The sequence below is a fragment of the Schistocerca cancellata genome, chromosome 7 (assembly GCF_023864275.1).
Source record: "Schistocerca cancellata isolate TAMUIC-IGC-003103 chromosome 7, iqSchCanc2.1, whole genome shotgun sequence".
Taxonomy (NCBI): Eukaryota; Metazoa; Arthropoda; class Insecta; order Orthoptera; family Acrididae; genus Schistocerca; species Schistocerca cancellata.
Genome location: NC_064632.1, coordinates 367,791,769 through 367,813,908, shown reverse-complemented (window position 1 = coordinate 367,813,908; position 22,140 = coordinate 367,791,769). Strand labels below are relative to the sequence as shown.

Here is a 22,140-nt window from a genome sequence, read left to right as displayed (position 1 = left end):
ATGTAGTATTTTGAAGGATGACTGCTGTTACACACCTTTCATGTCTCGTATTCATGAGCGCATCGATAGACACTTGTCTGCCTCAAAGATCTGTAATCTGTAATCACTTATCCGTCTGCTGTAGTAGTACATCTCTGGTTGGAAACAGTAAGTTATGTCTTAGGAAGTCACCTGAGCTTTGACGGGACTTAACAAATTAGGAAGCTTGGCGGCTGAATCCGTTTGCGAGGACCTGTGGCCGGTAGACAAAGACGCACTCTTACCCTCCGCCTGCTGCCGCGATGTCGACGTGCCGATTCTGCCTAGTAGTAAGATGCTTGACTTGTGATAGTCAACTCAGCTTATTCAGCCAACTTCGTTCTGGATTATAATAAGATGGTTGTTAGCTCACATGCCTGAACTACAGTTATGTGATTGCAGAAAATGTAACGTCTTTGCTCCCACATTCAGCTTTTCAGAATACGTGGGACCAATATCTAACTTCTTTTCAGTCATCCTAGGTCTCAAGTAGGTTTAGGTACATGGTCAGCTGAACTGGAGTTGTTTTGAAATATATCTTGTAAATTTGCCCACGGCGGGCTTGGTGCAAAAGAATTTAGACGTAGGCAGACAATAAACAAGTTTATTAGTAAAAACATAAATTCACGGTTCTCTGTCTTGAAGTATCGGTTAAGAAGAACACAAAATAATTTAACATAGTAGCTTAACACTAGCGATAGGCTTAATAAAGACTACACAGTTCGCCTAGAATGTCTATTTCATGGATTACGTTATGATGTCCTTTGGTCCATTAGATGAAACGACAGTCCCAGAGCACAATCACAGTAATAAGTTGAGACACCAAAGTCTTGGAGGCTGAGCGTCAAGAGGCCAAGTCTCAGCGTAGGAAGAGCCGAGACTGGTGGCGGCTCCACGCAGCTCCGGTAGCGGTGCTCCCAGGTCTGGCTTCAGCTGCTGGACCTAGCGAAGTGACGCAGTTGTTAGCACAATGGTATCGCATTCGGAAGGACGAGGGTTCAAACGTGCGTCCGGCCATCCTAAATTGGGTTATAAATTAGGTAATTTACTCCAACATAAGTTATCTCTGGTGTTACGTCGGACCGTTGTTAATAACTTGACGTAGCAACGGCATAGTAACGGAACAGCAGACAGCAAAATTTCATCCTTGCCATGTATGATGCGAAAAACGACCGTAATGATGAAATCAAGAATCAAGATTTTATTTCATCTCGGAACTACCGGGCATAAAAATAAACGATTGAAGTTTACCAGTCTGCACAAGCTGAGAAGACTGTTGCGGACAGATAACAGAATATTTCTAAACCACGCGAGGAGTTTTGTTCTTACGAGAGTTACAGGTGCTGTTCAATGTCATACGGAGGGGGACGAACATCGTTACGAGTCGCCTCTCCTCCCGGCGAGTGAAGAAGGAGGGAAGGGGCGTCACAACGTGCAATCTAAGGTAAGTAGCGCTCACAACCATTAGAGCGTGTATTTACAGCAAACCTGATTTGCATCCTGATAGCGACGTTACTAGCGCCACTCTTACGCGAATGGCGCGAAATTTGAATAGACATCATCTTACAGATGTAAAAACCACGTCTGCCAATTTTCGTTTATGTCGTACCATTCCGCCATGATGTTGCGACTTTTCTACGCCATTGTTTGTAACATATTATCCCATTTGTAAAGTAATCGTATGCTTGAAGCTGCTTTATATGTGGGAATTCGATTCTTTGGAGAGTCGGATGTTCACTGGTAATTAATAAGGAGCTTTCAGTAGCTCGGTGTAAGAAGCGGGTAGGCCGGCCAGAGTGGCCGAGCGGTTCTAGGCGCTACAGTCTGGACCCGCGCGACCGATACGGTCGCACGTTCGAATCCTGCCTCGGGCATGGATGTGTGTGATGTCCTTTGGTTAGTTAGGTTTCAGTAGTTCTAAGTTCTAGGGGACTGATGATCTCAGAAATTAAGTCCCACAGTGCTCAGAGCCAAGAAGCGGGTAGACTAACGAGCAAACGGCGGCGCCGCGCGTGCAGCATAGCCGCAGGCGCAATGTGTGGCGCGGCTGCAGGCAGCAGGCAGCAGGGAGCGGCTATTGAGTTAGCGGCCGTCACAACGTTAGCTCGCCGTCGCCACGCCGCAGCCGTCCAATTACGGGCCTGCCAGCCCCTCGCCTGCGGGGGCCGTTTGGGGCTGTCCGGTGGCAGCGCAGCTCACACTGGCTGCCCGCGCGAGGAACACTCGTCGGGCGGCCACACCTGTGGTGAGTGTACGCCACTGTGCGGTGTGAGGGTTCCGGTTTATTGTCACAATCGCTTAGAAAGATTGTCGCTGCCGTTCTGTATACACCCGAGTTTCCCTGTCGCGGTCATTAAGTGAAAAATATAGGCTATTTTTATTATTAGTATTGGCCATCGGGGAGTACGGGCCACTTGGTGTTTCTCGGGTTTGCTGGCAGACACTGGACGCATTCAGTGCTCGTAATAAAGCGCAAATGTCACTCCGCCATTTGATAGAAATTGTAGCTCTTCAGCTCGTGTCACAAATAAATACTTAGTTTTTTAGCTCTGAAGCTACTGAGCGGTGAAATTTTCAGCATCAGTTTATACTGTTGACAGTATAATGGCCATTAAAATTGCTACACCAAGAAGAAATGCCGATGATAAACTGGTGACCATTGGACACTGTTAAATGCAGAGGAGAGAGCAGATAGGTGGAAAGAATACATTGAAAGCCTCTATGAGGGTGAAGATTTGTCTGATGTGATAGAAGAAGGAACAGGAGTCGATTTAGAAGATATAGGGGATCCAGTATTAGAATCGGAATTTAAAAGAGCTTTGGAGGACTTACGGTCAAATAAGGCAGAAGGGATAGATAACATTCCATCAGAATTTCTAAAATCATTGAGGGAAGTGGCAACAAAACGACTATTCACGTTGGTGTGTAGAATATATGAGTCTGGCGATATACCATCTGACTTTCGGAAAAGCATCATCCACACAATTCCGAAGACGGCAAGAGCTGACAAGTGCGAGAATTATTGCACAATCAGCTTAACAGCTCATGCACCGAAGCTGCTTACAAGAATAATATACAGAAGAATGGAAAAGAAAATTGAGAATGCGCTAGGTGACGATCAGTTTGGCTTTAGGAAAAGTAAAGGGACGAGAGAGGCAATTCTGACGTTACGGCTAATAATGGAAGCAAGGCTAAAGAAAAATCAAGACACTTTCATAGGATTTGTCGACCTGGAAAAAGCGTTCGACAGAATAAAATGGTGCAAGCTGTTCGAGATTCTGAAAAAAGTAGGGGTAAGCTATAGGGAGAGACGGGTCATATACAATATGTACAACAACCAAGAGGGAATCTGCTAAGACATGAGGGAATGACTTCCATGGTACTAGAGGGAGCTGTAGAGGGCAAAAACTGTAGAGGAAGACAGAGATTGGAATACGTCAAGCAGATAATTGAGGACGTAGGTTGCAAGTGATACTCTGAGATGAAGAGGTTAGCACAGGAAAGGAATTCGTGGCGGGCCGCATCAAACCAGTCAGTAGACTGATGAAAAAAAAAATACTAAAAATGACAGGTGATTACATTTTCAAGCAATATGGGTGCATAGATCGTCAGAAATCAGTACCCAGAACTACCACCTCTGGCCGTAATAACTGCGTTGATACGCCTGGGCATTGAGTCAAACAGAGCTTGGATGGCGTGTACAGGTACAGCTGCCCATGCAGCTTCAACACGATACCACAGTTCATCAAGAGTAGTGACTGGCGTATTGTGACGAGCCAGTTGTTCGGCCACCATTGGCCAGACGTTTTCAATTGGTGAGAGATCTGGAGAATGTGCTGGCCAGGGCAGCAGTGGAACATTTTCTGTATCCAGAAAGGCCCGGTGAGGACCTGCACATGCGATCGTGCATTATCCTTCTGAAATGTAGGGTTTCACAGGGATCGAATGAAGGGTAGAGACACGGGTCGTAACACATCTGAAATGTAACGTCCACTGTTCAAAGTGCCGTCAATGCGAACAAGAGGTGACCGAGACGTCTAATCAATGGCACCCCATAACATCACACCGGGTGATACGCCAGTATGGCGATGACGAATACACACTTCCAATGTGCGTTCAACGCGATGTCGCCAAACACGGATGCTTACAGACCTGGATTCATCCGAAATAATGACGTTTTGCCATTCGTGCACCCAGGTTCGTCGTTGAGTACATAAGTACACCATCGCAGGCGCTCCTGTCTGTGATGCATCGTCAAGGGCAACCGCAGCCATGGTCTCCGAGCTGATAGTCCAAGTCGTCGAACTGTTTGTGCAGGTGGTTGTTGTCTTGCAAACGTCCCCATCTGTTGACTCAGGGATCGAGACGTGGCTGCACGATCCGTTACAGCCATGCGGACAAGATGCCTGTCATCTCGACTGCTAGTGATACGAGGCTGTTGAGATCCAGCACGGCGTTCCGTATTACTCTCCTGAACCCACCGATTCCATATTCTGCTAACAGTCATTGGATCTCGACCAACGCGAGCAGCAGTGTCGCAATACGACGAACCACAATCGCGATAGGCTACAATCCGACCTTTATCAAAGTCGGAAACGTGATGGCACTCATTTCTCTTCCTTCTACGAGGCATCACGTTTCACCAGGCAACGCCAGTCCACTGCTGTTTGTGTATGAGCAATCGGTTGGAAACTTTCTTCATGTCAGCACATTGTAGGTATCGCCACTGGCGCCAACCTTGTGTGAATGCTCTGAAAAGCTAATCATTTGCATATCACAGCATCTATTTCCTGTCGGTTAAATTTCGCGTCTGTAGCACGTCATCTTCGTGGTGTAGCAATTTTAATGGCTAGTAGTGTAATATTATCATATTAGTATTAAGATTAAAATAGTCCAATGTTAACGGGATTGTACTAATGAAATCCCAGTCACTAAAGGCGTTTTCTGTTTCCGCCATGTTTTAATGAGCAGCGCCAATCGGGTAGTATGGACCATAGCAATGTCGGTTGGTACATGCTATACAGGATGATTGTGTGATGACGTTACAAAGTTTCGGGGATGATAGAAAGGATTAATGTATCGATTTGAGGCAAGGGACCCTGTTCCAGAAACGGCTGAGTCGAAAATTACAAACGAAAACCGTTCCGATACCTTTGACAGTGGGCACTTCTACTGCAAGATCTTTGCCTTCCATATTTTGGGAGGAGATAGTATCGACCAAAACAAGAAAGCGATGTCCAGCCCACATGGGCTCTGAAATGCCTACCTTAGGACCTGCTATCACTTCTTCATCTTTGCTACTGTGAAACACATCTCTTCTACAAAACAAGTGCTCCTAACTTTTAAGCTATGCAATTTAGAGCCCATGTTTACGGTACATTTTTCTTTTTGTTTTCGTCCATACTACCTCTTCCCAAAATAAGAAAAGCTTGGAGTAGAAGAAGTCCGCTATCAGACGTACTAGAACATTTTTTTTTAAATTTGTGGGTTCTTCCGTTACTTCTTGATAGAACAATTACGTATTTAAGGCTGAATAACAGGTACATTATTTTTGTTGTACTGGTATTTATTTATTTCAAGCGAGTTTACCGAGCGAGGTGGCGCAGTGGTTAGACACTGGACTCACATTCGGGAGGACGACGGTTCAATCCCGCGTCCGGCCATCCTGATTTAGGTTTTCCGTGATTTCCCTAAATCGCTCCAGGCAAATGCCGGGATGGTTCCTTTCAAAGGGCACGGCCGACTTCCTTCCCCGTCCTTCCCTAATCCGATGAGACCGATGACCTCGCTGTCTGGTCTCCTTCCCCAAACCAACCAACCAAGCGAGTTTTCGGCTTCTCAGGCCACCTTCAGGAAACAATTGACTAGCTTCAGAAAGGGACACTATTTCTTAGATAACCAAACGTTACAAGGAAAAATACAATCACTTGCATGGAGTGTTGTGCATCAAACTTGTTTCTTAACGTTGAACATAGAAGTTTTCAAACTAAATTTGGTTGTGGAGAATTTTTTGAAGGAAACTGGATGCATCGCGAAAGATGTGCGGACTGGGTACATGAAGCATGTGCAGACATTGAGAATTCGTTGTATTACAATGTAAACAGTTTTTATTTCAATTCCAGCTTTGAAAGTTACACAAGTATCGTTTATTTAACATGCGTCGTGTGAAAGATGCAGAATGTTATTTTCCGTTGTAAAATCTACGTTTCTCTTATAAGTTTTTATTTTCAGTTTTCATGATATTCTACCAACAGATGACATTCGTTTGTCAGCCACAGAAAAGCATTTTTCTTAAAAAAAACCTATATTTTGCTGTATGGTCCACTCTACCGGAAAAAGTTATTAACATCTAGAATTTTAAGTCATTGAAAATCTTTTCTCTCTGTGTTCAGTTGTGTTAGCTATCTGTTTTTGACCATTTACATCAAAACAAATGTTCGAATAAAGATTTAATACAGTTGTATCTTATTTGAAAATAGGTAGAGAAACACATATGCAGCATAGCTTTAACAACTGCTAGCGACGTGTATATTCGTGCAGTCGTCGGGCTTCCAGTGTTAACGACGTATACATCTGACAGGAACTAAGCGTCGGATTTTCTTAGTAAATGCACGCTATATAGCATACGCAACACATGGGTTATTGGTACACAAGTCCATCTATAATCCGTTACTAGCATGAAGGGAGAACCAATGCAATAGGTACAGTTCGCATGAACAGGAAACCTAAGCCAAAACTTGATGCCAAACTGCAAAGATGTGAGATGAAATTTAGGTGCAAAGACACTACGATGGTTTTCAAGTGCCAAGACAAAAAGAGGCATACGTAAGTTGATAACATGTCACAGAGTTGCAATGAAATCAGCGGTGAAAATTAGCCGCTAAACTAATACCGAAAAATTTAACCAAAATTTGTATTCGATTACAATGAGTCTATGGCTCCAGTGGACACGTACGAAACGCTACAAATGCTTCAGAAGGTGTCCGCAAAACAATGAAATGCCGTTTTTCACTCCTTTAACGAGTTATTTACCACGATATTTACAAAGTTCCTAAGGACAAGAACACTTCAGCCAACGAATTTCATCTGAGCCTCATTCGTGAAATTTTAGAAACAAACCACCAAGAAAGGAAAGCATCAGGTAGTCGTCTATCAGACGAGAAAGATCTATTGTGGATCGCTAAAGGCACATTCCATGCATTGTTGACTCGTCAGTAAAACAATCCAGACCAGTAGGGGAGGCATAATGTGTAGCAAGAAAAAGAAAGAAAAAGAAAGAAAGGAATCGCGTTACTGTTGTGAAAAGGAATGTGAGACTGTGCGTTGTGCCTTGTTTCGAAATACATCACACAAGAAATTTCTGCAGTGTGCTTCGTTGTAATGTTATACAGTTTTAGAATATTCAAAGAGCCATATTATAACCAACATGGAGGGTACTGCCGTGTGGGGGGTCCTGACCGCACACAGATGTGTGCGCTGTTCTGGCGCACTCGGCAGTGAAAGGACTAAAATCCTTTTACGTGAAATACCGCGCTATCTTATAAACTACAATAGTGACATGCTAAAATGCCCGACGTTACGGTAGTGTTATAGCGGCCTTTCTCAGGACGTGTTGAGTGTAATAATCAACAAAAAGGCCTACTCTTATTTCATGCAGGATAATGCAAGCTCATATATCTCCAGTGACTCTATGGCAGTATTTCATAAAAATCTCTGTGTAAGGTTTTGTACAGTTCTGTGAGCAGATGCCTGGCTGATATGCTAAATGATGCCAAATTCGGCTAAAAGTTAAACGCCACCTGCTGGAGTCCGAGGAACGGGCTGCTGCGTCAACGGCGATCAGAGGCTGTCTACCCAGTATTGGCTCCCGCAGTGGATCAGTTCCAACCAAATTTCGTATACTTAGTACTTATTATCTGGGAAGAAGTACTCTGGGGGTAAGAGCCTCCTAGCTCCCATTGGCATGGTGGGGCCATAGGAGATAGACAGAGAGGGATGAGGAGGAAATGGACAGAGAGGGGAGAGGATGAGATGGACGGGGAGAGGGGGAGATGAAGATGGACAGAGAGAGGGGGAGGGAGAGAATGACAGAGAGGGGAGGGGGGAAAGAGGAGATGGACAGAGACGAGGAGAATAAGATGTGTGCAGTTTATGTGCCGTATGTGTACTTGGGCGAAGCTGCGAGTGAAATAGTAGTCAACAATAAAACTACACTGCAGGATTATTGTTTTGTCTGCATGTCGTAGACACCGTTTCCGAAACGTTTCTCGATCCTGTCAAATTCTCAGGCACTGGGGTTAACTTCACGATTACGTAAAAACTCTTTGGAAAACGGAACACCAATGCAGACTGTCCAAAATGTTGGTGCCATATCAGTTGTTACGTCGTAAGTCTGTTTTTCAGCTGAAGTGGTGAGGGAATATACTTTGACAGAACGAACATTGGAGAAGAACACAAACTGGCAAAAAATAAATATCACTAATACGCGAGGCATCACATGACAGCAAGCATCCCTATCGAGAACTAGAAGCATTGTTCACATGACACCTTAATGTGAAAAAATAGTGAACGCACTTTTTTGTGCTATAACTACGCGTAAAAACACAGTATTATTCCAGAAGCACAGACAGCGTCCACCACTACTAAAACTGCTGATACCTATGCAACGACTTTACTGTAATATCTAGCTTAAACATTGTTGTTCATCTCAGAACGTACAAAGCGTGATAACATTGCCCTACACTAATACATGGGAAAATCGTTAATTAACGAGCATACAACACCAATTTTGTCCGATAATGGTGTATGAAATAAAAGGTACATTAAAGTTAAGTAAATGCGTTAGAGATAGATGCACACAGCAAGCAGGTGAGCCTTACGTTTTTCCCAAATATAATAAGTAGTCATATTTCTCTCCAGTTTATAGGCACTCATGTTACAGAAAAACATCGTATTTAGTCATATAACCTTTTTCGATGCGTACGATGCTTCCGAAATATTTGGAAGAAGTTGGTTTGTAAGATCGAAGGTAGATGTAACTGGTATTGACCTTTAAATGCCTATGAAAGATGAATATTGGAAAGAGCTGTCAGTGGGTAGTCGACTACGTAGACCAGTATGGCCTCCGCTTGACAGCTATATACATCTGTATCACTGAGATTAGTGGAAAGGAACGACAGCTACTTACCATGGTTTTCTCAGTTCTGCAGATTACGAGGTGAAGATCAGCGTCTGAAACATAAAGAGAGAATGCACTGTAAAATTGTAATCTGCAATTAAAATAAGCAGTTTTTTTCATTTCTCTGTAAAATTGTCTTCTTGAGAGAAGAACAAGTTTTGGTGAGTTCTTGTGATCATTCGATTCATTCGACTAAGCTGATCGTGTTGTCACTCGAATGGTTTTCTGTTACCGAAGGATGCCTGAGCGATTTGAACCTCCATCTACTCTGCAGGATTACGTTTCGTTTAATTTAGGCGATTCAGGGAAGCCCTAGAAATTCTCGGTGACTAAGAAACTGGCACCATCAGCGTTATTATTCATTATTTAGATGGGTATGTTGGCCCGTAAAAGACTGAAGTTCACAACAAAAAGTAGAGATATAACAAAAAATGAATGCAAAAGAAGCAGACCAGGGGAGTAAATGTACCAATTGAACAGCTAACAGCATGTGTTTGATGCTACTGACTTTAGGTTAGCATGTAAAGTCCGGAAGAAGAAAGACCTTGTTGTCGATGATTGGAACTATGTACTATATAGGGTTGTAGTTTAGAATGGAAAATCGTCGTATTCGGTAGGAAGGCTGTTCAAAACCCAAAGCGTCCATCCAGATTTAGATTTTCCGTGATTTTCCCAAACCGTTTAAGGGAAGTGCCAGAATAGTCCCTTCGGAAAGGGCACAAACGATTTCATTCTACAATCCAAGCTGGTGCTCAGCCTCTAATGATCTCGTCGTCGACGGAAGGTGAAACACCCATCATTCTTTGCATCTATGAAATTCAGAACACTTTACTATAACCTTGAGCTCATTTGTATAACTATGGGCAATCAATTATCTTTATACTCTTTTTATTTATCAGCATGTATTGATATTCCTTCCATAATGTGTTACTTTTATTTTAAAGGGTCCTATATGAAGAAAAAAAAGATATGCAGTAAATAAAATACACATTTCCTATACTGGTGTTTTTGAGTAGATTGTTGCGTGATGTAGCGCCTGCCTCGAACACCGGGGTTCACACACACATCCGGGCATTTGATAAAGTTTTCCCATAATTTCCAAAAATTATTAAGGCAAATAGGGAAAGGAGCTACCAAATTCCTTCCGCATCTTTATCCAACCTGAGCTTTCGCTCCTTATCCTGTGACCTCGGCGATATGGCGTTAAACCCTAATCTTCCTTCTCTTTTACGTTCTCGTACTTATTCATACCAACATGGGCAGTTTATGCAAGTTTAATGAAAATCACTCATCTATTACGCGTTAAGCCTGTTCCGACTGGCCGACTTGCTGCATAGAAGGCAGGAAGAGCAGCGGTCTATGATCGCTGGACATGTGGTCAGCACGTCTCTAGTCCTTCCACTGTTATTGCCAGTAGATGAATCCTAATGGCATGTCTGTGCTTCTTTATTCTGACATCACGAAGCTGAGCGGATCCCGTTCCAGATGTAGCTCATAAAAACGACGGACTGGGAATCTAACCCAGGGTCTTTCTGCACTGCAGGTCGCGACGCTAACCAATACGCTGCGGAAACAGTATTTACGCAAGAGTTTTAGTTGGAAGCCACACATTTAGCAGTAACTATCAAGAAACTTGGACTCTCTATGCAAAATTTTACTTTCTCACTTGTTACGACTGTATGTGTGTCTTCGATGGGATTGTGTAACTTGCACCTTTTGCTATATCGGAGATTTATTAAGAGATGTCGGCAACCCTTCGAGCACCTTAGGCACGCGTGCAGCCTATATGGCCCCTGAACGACTCAGCGTCACGGACTCGCCCTGTCGCAGTATCTGACTAGGCGGCGGTACCAACGCTAGCAGAGGTCGTCACATCTAAGGGAACTATCCGCGTCCACGTGACCAGAAAATACTACAGCGATTATTCCGTCGCCGTCCGCTAATAAGGTCGACGCCATAGCTGCAAAGGTAAGTTCTTCAACCTCAGGGCGGGTGCTACTTACTCCATCGTCTAAGAATGTTTTCGAAATCGCTGTATTCAGCATTCGTCGTTGATTCCCTTGGTTTAGTCGGACTTTATCTAGAATAGACTGTCTCTTCCTATGCTGTGCTAATCAAGACAGCTTCGTCGGATTTTCCATGCAAGTGTGTATGTCTATGTAGATCCTAATTGTGTAACTTTTTCAGACTTTCACCATAGCGTCATGTGTTCTTCCTCTACTTAAATGTAAATCTACCTGTGTATTTATAGTATTTTGAATTTAAGAACTCGTGAACGAAACATAGTTCACTGAGGTGATGGTAGTAATGGGAGAGCGATATGCACAAATACAGATGGCGGTAGTATCCCGTAAACAAGGTATAGACGGGTAGTGCATTGATAGAGCTGTCATTTGTGCTCAGGTGATCCATGGGACAAGGTTTCTGACGTTATTATGGCCGCACGACGGGGATTAACAGACTCTAAATGTGGGATAATACACTCCTGGAAATGGAAAAAAGAACACATTGACACCGGTGTGTCAGACCCACCATACTTGCTCCGGACACTGCGAGAGGGCTGTACAAGCAATGATCACACGCACGGCACAGCGGACACACCAGGAACCGCGGTGTTGGCCGTCGAATGGCGCTAGCTGCGCAGCATTTGTGCACCGCCGCCGTCAGTGTCAGCCAGTTTGCCGTGGCATACGGAGCTCCATCGCAGTCTTTAACACTGGTAGCATGCCGCGACAGCGTGGACGTGAACCGTATGTGCAGTTGACGGACTTTGAGCGAGGGCGTATAGTGGGCATGCGGGAGGCCGGGTGGACGTACCGCCGAATTGCTCAACACGTGGGGCGTGAGGTCTCCACAGTACATCGATGTTGTCGCCAGTGGTCGGCGGAAGGTGCACGTGCCCGTCGACCTGGGACCGGACCGCAGCGACGCACGGATGCACGCCAAGACCGTAGGATCCTACCTGCCGTAGGGGACCGCACCGCCACTTCCCAGCAAATTAGGGACACTGTTGCTCCTGGGGTATCGGCGAGGACCATTCGCAACCGTCTCCATGAAGCTGGGCTACGGTCCCGCACACCGTTAGGCCGTCTTCCGCTCACGCCCCAACATCGTGCAGCCCGCCTCCAGTGGTGTCGCGACAGGCGTGAATGGAGGGACGAATGGAGACGTGTCGTCTTCAGCGATGAGAGTCGCTTCTGCCTAGGTGCCAATGATGGTCGTATGCGTGTTTGGCGCCGTGCAGGTGAGCGCCACAATCAGGACTGCATACGACCGAGGCACACAGGGCCAACACCCGGCTTCATGGTGTGGGGAGCGATCTCCTACACTGGCCGTACACCACTGGTGATCGTCGAGGGGACACTGAATAGTGCACGGTACATCCAAACCATCATCGAACCCATCGTTCTACCATTCCTAGACCGGCAAAGGAACTTGCTGTTCCAACAGGACAATGCACGTCCGCATGTATCCCGTGCCACCCAACGTGCTCTAGAAGGTGTAAGTCAACTACCCTGGCCAGCAAGATCTCCGGATCTGTCCCCCATTGAGCATGTTTGGGACTGGATGAAGCGTCGTCTCACGCGGTCTGCACGTCCAGCACGAACGCTGGTCCAACTGAGGCGCCAGGTGGAAATGGCATGGCAAGCCGTTCCACAGGACTACATCCAGCATCTCTACGATCGTCTCCATGGGAGAATAGCAGCCTGCATTGCTGCGAAAGGTGGATATACACTGTACTAGTGCCGACATTGTGCATGCTCTGTTGCCTGTGTCTATGTGCCTGTGGTTCTGTCAGTGTGATCATGTGATGTATCTGACCCCAGGAATGTGTCAATAAAGTTTCCCCTTCCTGGGACAATGAATTCATGGTGTTCTTATTTCAATTTTCAGGAGTGTAGTTGGAGCTAGACGCATGGGGCCGGCCCTTGTGACAGAGCAGGTCTTGCGCTTCAGTCCGGAACCGCGCTGCTGCTACAGTCGCAGGTTCGAATCCTGACTCGGGCATGGATGTGTGTGATGTCCTTAGGTTAGTTGGGTGTAAGTAGTTCTACGTCTAGGGGACTGATGACCTCAGATGTTAAGTCCCATAGTGCTTAGAGCCATTTGAACCACTTTTAGACGCATGGGACATTCCGTTTCGGAAGTCGTTTGGGAATTCAATATTCCAAGGTCCACAGTATTAGGAGTGTGCCGAGAATACCAAATTTCAGGCATCACCTCTCTCGACGGACAATACAGTTGAGTACTGCCTTCACTTGACGACCGACAACAACGGCGTTTGCGTAGAGTTGTCAGTGAGTCTAACAGAGAAGCAACACTACGTGAAATAACCAGAGACATCAATGTGGGACGTACGACGAATGTATAGTTCAGGGCAATGGGGCGAAATTTGGCTTTAATGGGCTATGGCAGCAGAAGACCGACGTGCCTTTGCTAACAGTAGGACATCGCCTGCAGCACCGCTCCTCCAATCATGACCATATAGATTGGACCATAGACAACTGGCAAACCGTGGCCTAGTCAGAGTTGTAAACTGGTGGTGTTTCCATATTGTGTGGGCTGTGTTTACATGGAATGGACTCGGTCCTCTGGTCCCTCTGAACCGGTCATTGACTGGAAATGGTTACGTTCAGCTACCTGGAGATCATTTGCAGCCATTCATGGACTTCAAGTTCCCAAACAACGATGGTATTGTTGTGGATGACAATACATCATGTCACCGACCCACAATTGTTCGCGGAAAATTCGTGCGAATGATTTGGCCACCAAGACCAAACATCCATGGCACATAATCGAGAGGCCAGTGTACAAAATCCTGCACCGGCAGCACTTTCGCAATTATGGACGGCTATAGGAGCATGGTTCAATACTTCTACAGGGGACTTCCAACTACTTATTTAGTCCTTGATATATCAAGATTCTGCCGAACGCCAGACAAAAGGAGGTCCCACACGATATTAGAAGGTACCACATGACTTTTGTCACCTCAGAGTATGTGAGCGGGGCCAGTTAAACAGTGGTAGACCAGACCGCTTCGCGGGGTTGCCTACCACCCAGGGGAGTGTAGCATGTTGCGGCAGCTTGCTTCAGCTGCAGAACTGCAGGGATAAGCAACGTGTCAGCAGGGCTTTAATCAGAAAGAAAGGTTGGTGACAGTTACACACGCGGATGACAGCTGACGCTAGACCTGGCTCCTGAATAAACACTGTCAAATCAGATGCATTCAAATGTATTTATTCCTCTCACGTTATGTTCTTCAAGTCCTTCTCGTGAAAATGGACTTTTTATTTGTGCTTCTTCTCTAATATTTATGACAGTTTCTTGATTTTATTATATTCATAAATAGAGTTATAAATGTGTAGCTACTGCATAAATAGTGAGCCTCGTCCCAACAACAACATTCTGAATCCGTTGATTTGTATGTTTGGATTTAGTAAGAAGTAAGTACCGGTAACTATTTATTTCAATAATAACAGTGTCTACATTATAGTAATTAAAGTAACTCATTTGTGGCAGTAAGCAAGGAGCATCCCTTGTACTTTAGGAGAATCCTGTGTGGATATTACGTGGCAGTACATTAAGTAGTTGAGATGCTGCCAGGTAGAAATCAAATTTGTGGTTTCAGTGAGTAAACACAATCTCAAGAGAGTTGCAATTCATAAAGAGTCCTTTAAATCTGTAATGTTTGGTATTTGATATCATGCAGGCTGTATTAAAGAATTATCATGTGGTCATTTCATTAAAATCCTCCTTAGAGTCGCCTTGATGAAGGCTGCCTGAAATAGCATCCGAAGTGTTTGCAGTTTTATTGAATGTGATGCGGTCACGTACCCTAGAGGATATAATTGATTCATTCATTATCATGGGTCTGAACATAAGCTCAAATACCAAATATTACAGTTTGTCCAGTGGACTCAGTATGAAACGCAACAATTTAACTTTAAACGCTGATATGAGACATTTGATTTCTATCAGCTAAGACCGCAGCTATTTAGTGTAATACACTTAGTTTAGATTCTCTTAAAATATATGTTTCACTTTGCCTTTTGTTACAAATAATGGTTCAAATGTCTCTAAGCACTATGGGACTTAACATCTGAGGTCATAATTCCCCTAGACTTAGAGCTAATTAAACCTAACAAACCTAAGGACGTCACACACATCCATGCCCGAGGCAGGATTCGAACCTGCGACCGTAGCACTCGCGCAGTTCCGGACTGAAGTGCCTAGAACCACACGGTCACAGCGGTCGGCTTTTGTCACAAAGAAAGGTTACTTTAGCATCACCATTTGCTAGCAAGCAGACTAAAACAAAAGTAAATAAATTAATAGTTTTCTTCTTTAAGTCCATACAAGATCAGAGAAGATAGCGTCTTAACCTTTACATAACATGGATACTGTCACAGTAATCAATCGATAAAATCATTGGAAATACAAGAAAACTTTTGATTTGGGAGTTTTCTTGTCGCCCCGATTGTAAAGCATGTCCTTTTTAGAAAATCTATTATTATAATGAAAAATATCCTTATCGATTTTAGTGTACTATACTTTACTTTGCGAACAATCCTCTACCAATGTGTCGATTCATAAGCTCACACATCACCTCTGGCTATGGCTCTATAATGACGACCAATAACAAATTGTGGAGAGTAACGGTTACTTTAAAAATACTTACTAATTTTAACAGAGAGACACTGCCAGAAACAAAAACCAATAGGGTTTTTTAACATTTAACTTAGAGTAGAATTTTACACGGTCCAGTGTCATTAATGTAACCATCGCCTATATTCGACGTCGGCCTGCAATAGCCACTGACAGGCAGCACGTGGCAGTACTCCCAGTGGAAGATTTATAAAGCGTGTTGAGGGGACGCGGAAAACAGTGCAGTCGTTGGGGTAATGCACGAACAAAGCGAGGTATGTGACGTCCAGATGGGCAAGATCATTGGCTTTGGGTCATGGATGGCAGCATTTCCGAAATGACTAAGTTTTTAAACTGTTCGTGTGCCGCTGTGGCTAAAGTATACCGTGCATGACAAAATCGGCACCGAGGTAACTGTTGTGCACCATGGGACATAGATGATAAGATGAACGACGGCTACGGAGATACACTCCTGGAAATTGAAATAAGAACACCGTGAATTCATTGTCCCAGGAAGGGGAAACTTTATTGACACATTCCTGGGGTCAGATACATCACATGATCACACTGACAGAACCACAGGCACATAGACACAGGCAACAGAGCATGCACAATGTTGGCACTAGTACAGTGTATATCCACCTTTCGCAGCAATGCAGGCTGCTATTCTCCCATGGAGACGATCGTAGAGATGCTGGATGTAGTCCTGTGGAACGGCTTGCCATGCCATTTCCACCTGGCGCCTCAGTTGGACCAGCGTTCGTGCTGGACGTGCAGACCGCGTGAGACGACGCTTCATCCAGTCCCAAACATGCTCAATGGGGGACAGATCCGGAGATCTTGCTGGCCAGGGTAGTTGACTTACACCTTCTAGAGCACGTTGGGTGGCACGGGATACATGCGGACGTGCATTGTCCTGTTGGAACAGCAAGTTCCCTTGCCGGTCTAGGAATGGTAGAACGATGGGTTCGATGACGGTTTGGATGTACCGTGCACTATTCAGTGTCCCCTCGACGATCACCAGTGGTGTACGGCCAGTGTAGGAGATCGCTCCCCACACCATGAAGCCGGGTGTTGGCCCTGTGTGCCTCGGTCGTATGCAGTCCTGATTGTGGCGCTCACCTGCACGGCGCCAAACACGCATACGACCATCATTGGCACCTAGGCAGAAGCGACTCTCATCGCTGAAGACGACACGTCTCCATTCGTCCCTCCATTCACGCCTGTCGCGACACCACTGGAGGCGGGCTGCACGATGTTGGGGCGTGAGCGGAAGACGGCCTAACGGTGTGCGGGACCGTAGCCCAGCTTCATGGAGACGGTTGCGAATGGTCCTCGCCGATACCCCAGGAGCAACAGTGTCCCTAATTTGCTGGGAAGTGGCGGTGCGGTCCCCTACGGCACTGCGTAGGATCCTACGGTCTTGGCGTGCATCCGTGCGTCGCTGCGGTCCGGTCCCAGGTCGACGGGCACGTGCACCTTCCGCCGACCACTGGCGACAACGTCGATGTACTGTGGAGACCTCACGCCCCACGTGTTGAGCAATTCGGCGGTACGTCCACCCGGCCTCCCGCATGCCCACTATACGCCCTCGCTCAAAGTCCGTCAACTGCACATACGGTTCACGTCCACGCTGTCGCGGCATGCTACCAGTGTTAAAGACTGCGATGGAGCTCCGTATGCCACGGCAAACTGGCTGACACTGACGGCGGCGGTGCACAAATGCTGCGCAGCTAGCGCCATTCGACGGCCAACACCGCGGTTCCTGGTGTGTCCGCTGTGCCGTGCGTGTGATCGTTGCTTGTACAGCCCTCTCGCAGTGTCCGGAGCAAGTATGGTGGGTCTGACACACCGGTGTCAATGTGTTCTTTTTTCCATTTCCAGGAGTGTATGTAAGGACGAGCAGACGTGCAACTGTTGAGCAGCTGACCGCCCAGCTGAACCAAGTGGCTACTAACGCTGTCTCCTCAACAAAGGTCAACGGACGTTTCTGCGTATGGGCCTCCGCAGTAGGTGCTTGGCTCATGCGCCCATGCTGACTGATGTCCATCGGTGACGACGTCTGCAATTTGCACGCCAATACCGTTGCTGGACTTCCATTGAACGGCGACACGTGACCTTTTCAGATGAATCACGTTTTATACTCCGTTGGCGTCTGAAACCAAACACCTTTCAACAGTCGTCGGAAAGGTCCAGCGTTATGTTCTGGGGAATGTTTTCGTGTCATTCCCTGGATGGTCTCGTCATTCTGGAAGGCACAGTAGATCAGCACAAGTCTGCATGTATCTTCGGGAACCATGACCACCCCTAAGGTCAGTTTGTTTATCCTTGACACGACGGCATCTTCCGTGAGGACAATGCAACATTCCACGCAGCTGTCAGTGTACGCGAGTGGTTAAAAAGTACCAGAATGAGTTTACCGTTCTCCACTGACCACCAGACTCCCAGGATTTAAATCGAGAATCTGTGCGATCACTTCGTACGTGCTGTTCACCGCATGTTTCTTCAACCAAGAAGCTTAGCGCAGCCTGCCACGGCAGTAGTCAACGTGGCTCTACATCTCTTCGGTACCTCCCGGAAACACATTTACTCTCTTCCTACACGTCTCGCAGCGGCCTGCGCTGGAAAAGGTCGTTCTTGAGGCTTTTGACTGGTTGTCACATTAATGTGACAATGTGACTGGTCAGTGTATTATTATCTAATAATTTTTATTCTTGATTGTCAATTTCCTGCTGCACATCTAAGTATTCCTGAAATTGATTACTATGAGGAGAGTTAGGATTTTCATTATTTTATGTCACAGCTTTTTCAAGTTATGCCTGTGACATGACTTCAGAAATGAATGTCACCATAAAAGAAGTAGGAAGCCCTTTTTAAAAGCAGTAATGGTAGCGTATGGTTTAAATTATATACCATGTGTACGAATTACCGATATATTCATGACTTATTAATAACATTAGGAATGAACGGGAGCCGGCAGCTGTGTTCGAGCGGTTCTAGGCGCTTCAGTTCGGAACCACGTGGCTGCTACGGTCGCATGTTCGAATCCTGCCTCGGGCATGGATGTGTGTGATGTCCTTAGGTTACTTAGGCTTAAGTAGTTCTAACTCTAGGGGACTGATGTCCTCAGATGTTAAGTCCCATAGTGCTTAGAGCCATTTGAACCAATTTGAATGAACGGGAGTAAATCATGCCAGTATCAAAATAGTTTGGGGCGATTTTTCTAGATATCGGAGTGCCCAACTTCTCTACGTGGAGCAAGCTAATGTCGATTTGACCTACTACGGATGTAATCGATTGAAGACTGTGTATTCCTCAGTTTCGTCCGAAGGTTACGGTGGAGTCGTGTCTGCCTCAGGACAGTAGCCGCAGAGACGACGACCATTATGTTAAAACGCGTCATCATCTCAGAGGAGTGCTCGCGTTAAGACACTTGTCGGCTTTCCCTAAGTCGCTCGCGACTCGGAAGTTGGACGTCCAGGGTTGTGCTCCACTCGCGGAGTCCCAAACGCTGTTACCGCGGTGGCTTCCATTTCCAGCGGCATGAATGCGAAACGACACGCTAAAATGTAATCTCGCCTATGTCGGCTGTGTCCTATAAAGAGCATCTCCCCCCCCCTCCACCCTCCCATCCCGTGGGCGTCTTGCCGCCCCCGCAGCCGCAGCATTCCCGGGCGGCGGCAGTAATGGCACAACAATGGCACACTCGCGACCGAATTCATTTCGCGCCGCCGCCGGTGCGGATTAGATTAAACTCTGCGCGCCCGGACGGGTCGGGTCGGCGCTCCCGCCGGAATTTGCTTCCCTGTTTGTCTGGCTCGTTTGTTTAAGCTCCTTGGCGCACTCATTCTATTGCAGTTTGTTTTCCATTTGCGACGTGGCGGCGCGCGCAGGGCTGCTACCCCCACTGCTGGGGAATCCACCTCCCCCCACCGCCTAACCCGGCAGCCCTTTGTCTCGCCGTCTTCTTTTGTTCCGCGCGACACCTCTCAGGGGGAGGGTGGCATTTGCGTCCCGCCCCCCCTCGGCGCTCCCCCCCCCCTTTCCCGATCCCTCTCAACCACCGTCATCTCCCCCTAACTCTCTGGCACATTTGCTCCCAGTAACAGCTGATACTCGCCACATAGGAACCTTGACCTACTGATATACATTCCGCGAAGTTGCTTCTCGTTTGACAAATTATTTCTGCTCCCACGTATCGAACGTTGACACCAACGCGAGATATCATCAGAGTACGAGGTGCGTTCCAAAAGTAAAATAAATATTCACGTGTTGTGCGAGTTCGCTTCACTCTATTTTTTGGTGGTGCTTTGGTAAAAATGTCTGACAAGTATTTGCACGGTGTTAGCGTTGTGTTCACCAAATGCGTTTAGCGCTGTGACGGCTCATGTAGCGTAAGCGTTGTCACGAGAGAGATCGTTGCACGACCTCAATTACAGACACATTTGTGATTCAAGTCTTTGTCAGTGTATTTTCTTTGTTTGATACGTAAAAATAAAACTTGTAGAGATGTGTTAAGAAGAGGAACGGTCCGCTCGAATGCAGAAACCGACGGGAAACTGCCGGGCGGAAAATCCTTATCTTCAAGTGGAAGCGCTGGCCGCCGGAAATGCAGCGAAGCCCCCTACAAAAACCACACTAGTATTACAAGTACTAAACAGACATTCTTTTGTCGGTGGTATATGGTTGCATCTTTTAAGTGCTCTGCCAACAAAACATAGTCTTTGGTTCGACTTCCCCCAAAAAAATGTTTTATGTAACGATTCCGATTTCAGTTCTTCATAACGTTAGTAACTAGGTAATTAGTTCAATAACAACCTTTAAATTTGTTTTATTCTTTGTGTAACTGAAAGTTTACGGTTTCCCTTAGTAAAATATTTCATAATTTTTATTCTTTACGGTCAAATGCCGCCCTTCACACCACACATATACCATTACTAGATCACTGAATCCACGCTAGTTATATGCCAGTAGACAGTTCTTTACAGATGTTTCATAATATTAGAACACAGTATATATTCCAAAATCCTACTGGAAACAGATGTAAACGATTATATGATAATTAAATCAATACCTTATTCTGTCGACAGGTGTTGATATACATCAACGGGGACAGTTGAAAATGTGTGCCCCGACCGGGACTCGAACCCGGGATCTCCTGCTTACATGGCAGGCGCTGTGTCCATTTGAGCCAGCGAGTGCACAGAGGGTAGTGCGACTGCAGGGATTTATCCCTTGCACGCTCCCCGTGAGACCCACATTCCCAACTTAATGTCCACACACTACTTTCGTACTGCCCCTGCCCACTACACCCATACAGACAATGTTACCTAGTCCTGTAAGAGTTCGGGCAATGCGTGTGCATCCGCACAGAAGAAGGTCAATGGCCGGTTAGCCTTAGCTATATGAAGATGGTATCTGTTCTTTTGGACATGCCCGAAAGGACAAATACCATCTTCATATATGTAAACGATTAGGGTCGATAATTCAGTAGATTCTTTCTATTCCCTTTCTTGTGTATTAGTGTGACCTCCTTAAGTCTCCAGTGTTTAGGTCGAGCGAGAGGTTTTAGGCCTATGTGACTGCTAAAAGCGAAGCTACTTCATCACCTTACTGCGGTCTCCTAGTCCTGAGGTCTAAAAATCAGTAAGGAATACTGCCTGCAAATTGAGGCAATCGAGGACAAAGTCTAGATTTGTGGCGAAACGATTCGTGGCTTCCTGTCTTGTTGTGTTGTTTTTCTTTTTTTGCCAAATCGATTTGTTTAATGATATCCAAGCACCCATATTTGCTAGAAATGGCCTCATGTGACTTTTGTATTCCCAGAAGTAGGGAAAATTTTAAAGGGCTGTCGTTTTAGAAGCACAGATGAGTTTACAAAGGAGTAACTGAGAGTGCTAAAACCTGTGCGGATAGCAGAGCGAGTTAAAGCGCCCAGTTCCAGGACACAGTAAGGCGTGCCGGTCCCTAATCGGACCCTCCCGGCGGACTGACGACCACAGCCTGTGTGGCGACCAGCTGTGTGTGTGTCTTTTAGGCGGTTTCCCCACATTCGATAAGTTGAATTCTGGGCTGGTACCCACGTTGCACCTCAGTTAGACGATTCGCACCCGATATAACACTCGACGCAGACAACTGTGGTTCTAGAAGTGTTTGGGGGACTCAGAATGCGCTAGCGTAAGTTTATGATATCAACGGGTGCTATTCTGAAGTAAATGAAATTAATGTAGGCGAATAAATAAAACTCCCGGTATTTTTTGGTCACGCCTCGTAAGTGCGTGATAATTCCAAACCTGAAG

General features: G+C 45.9%; 1 protein-coding gene across 1 annotated transcript in view; it reads right to left on the bottom strand.

The window, feature by feature from the left end:
* Window positions 1–22,140, bottom strand: part of LOC126092606 (protein turtle-like) — an 855,628-nt gene that overhangs the window by 602,153 nt on the left and 231,335 nt on the right. The window contains exon 2 of the mRNA XM_049908305.1: window positions 9,206–9,249. The gene's annotated coding sequence lies outside the window, so the exon portion shown is untranslated. The remainder of the gene's footprint in view (window positions 1–9,205; window positions 9,250–22,140) is intronic.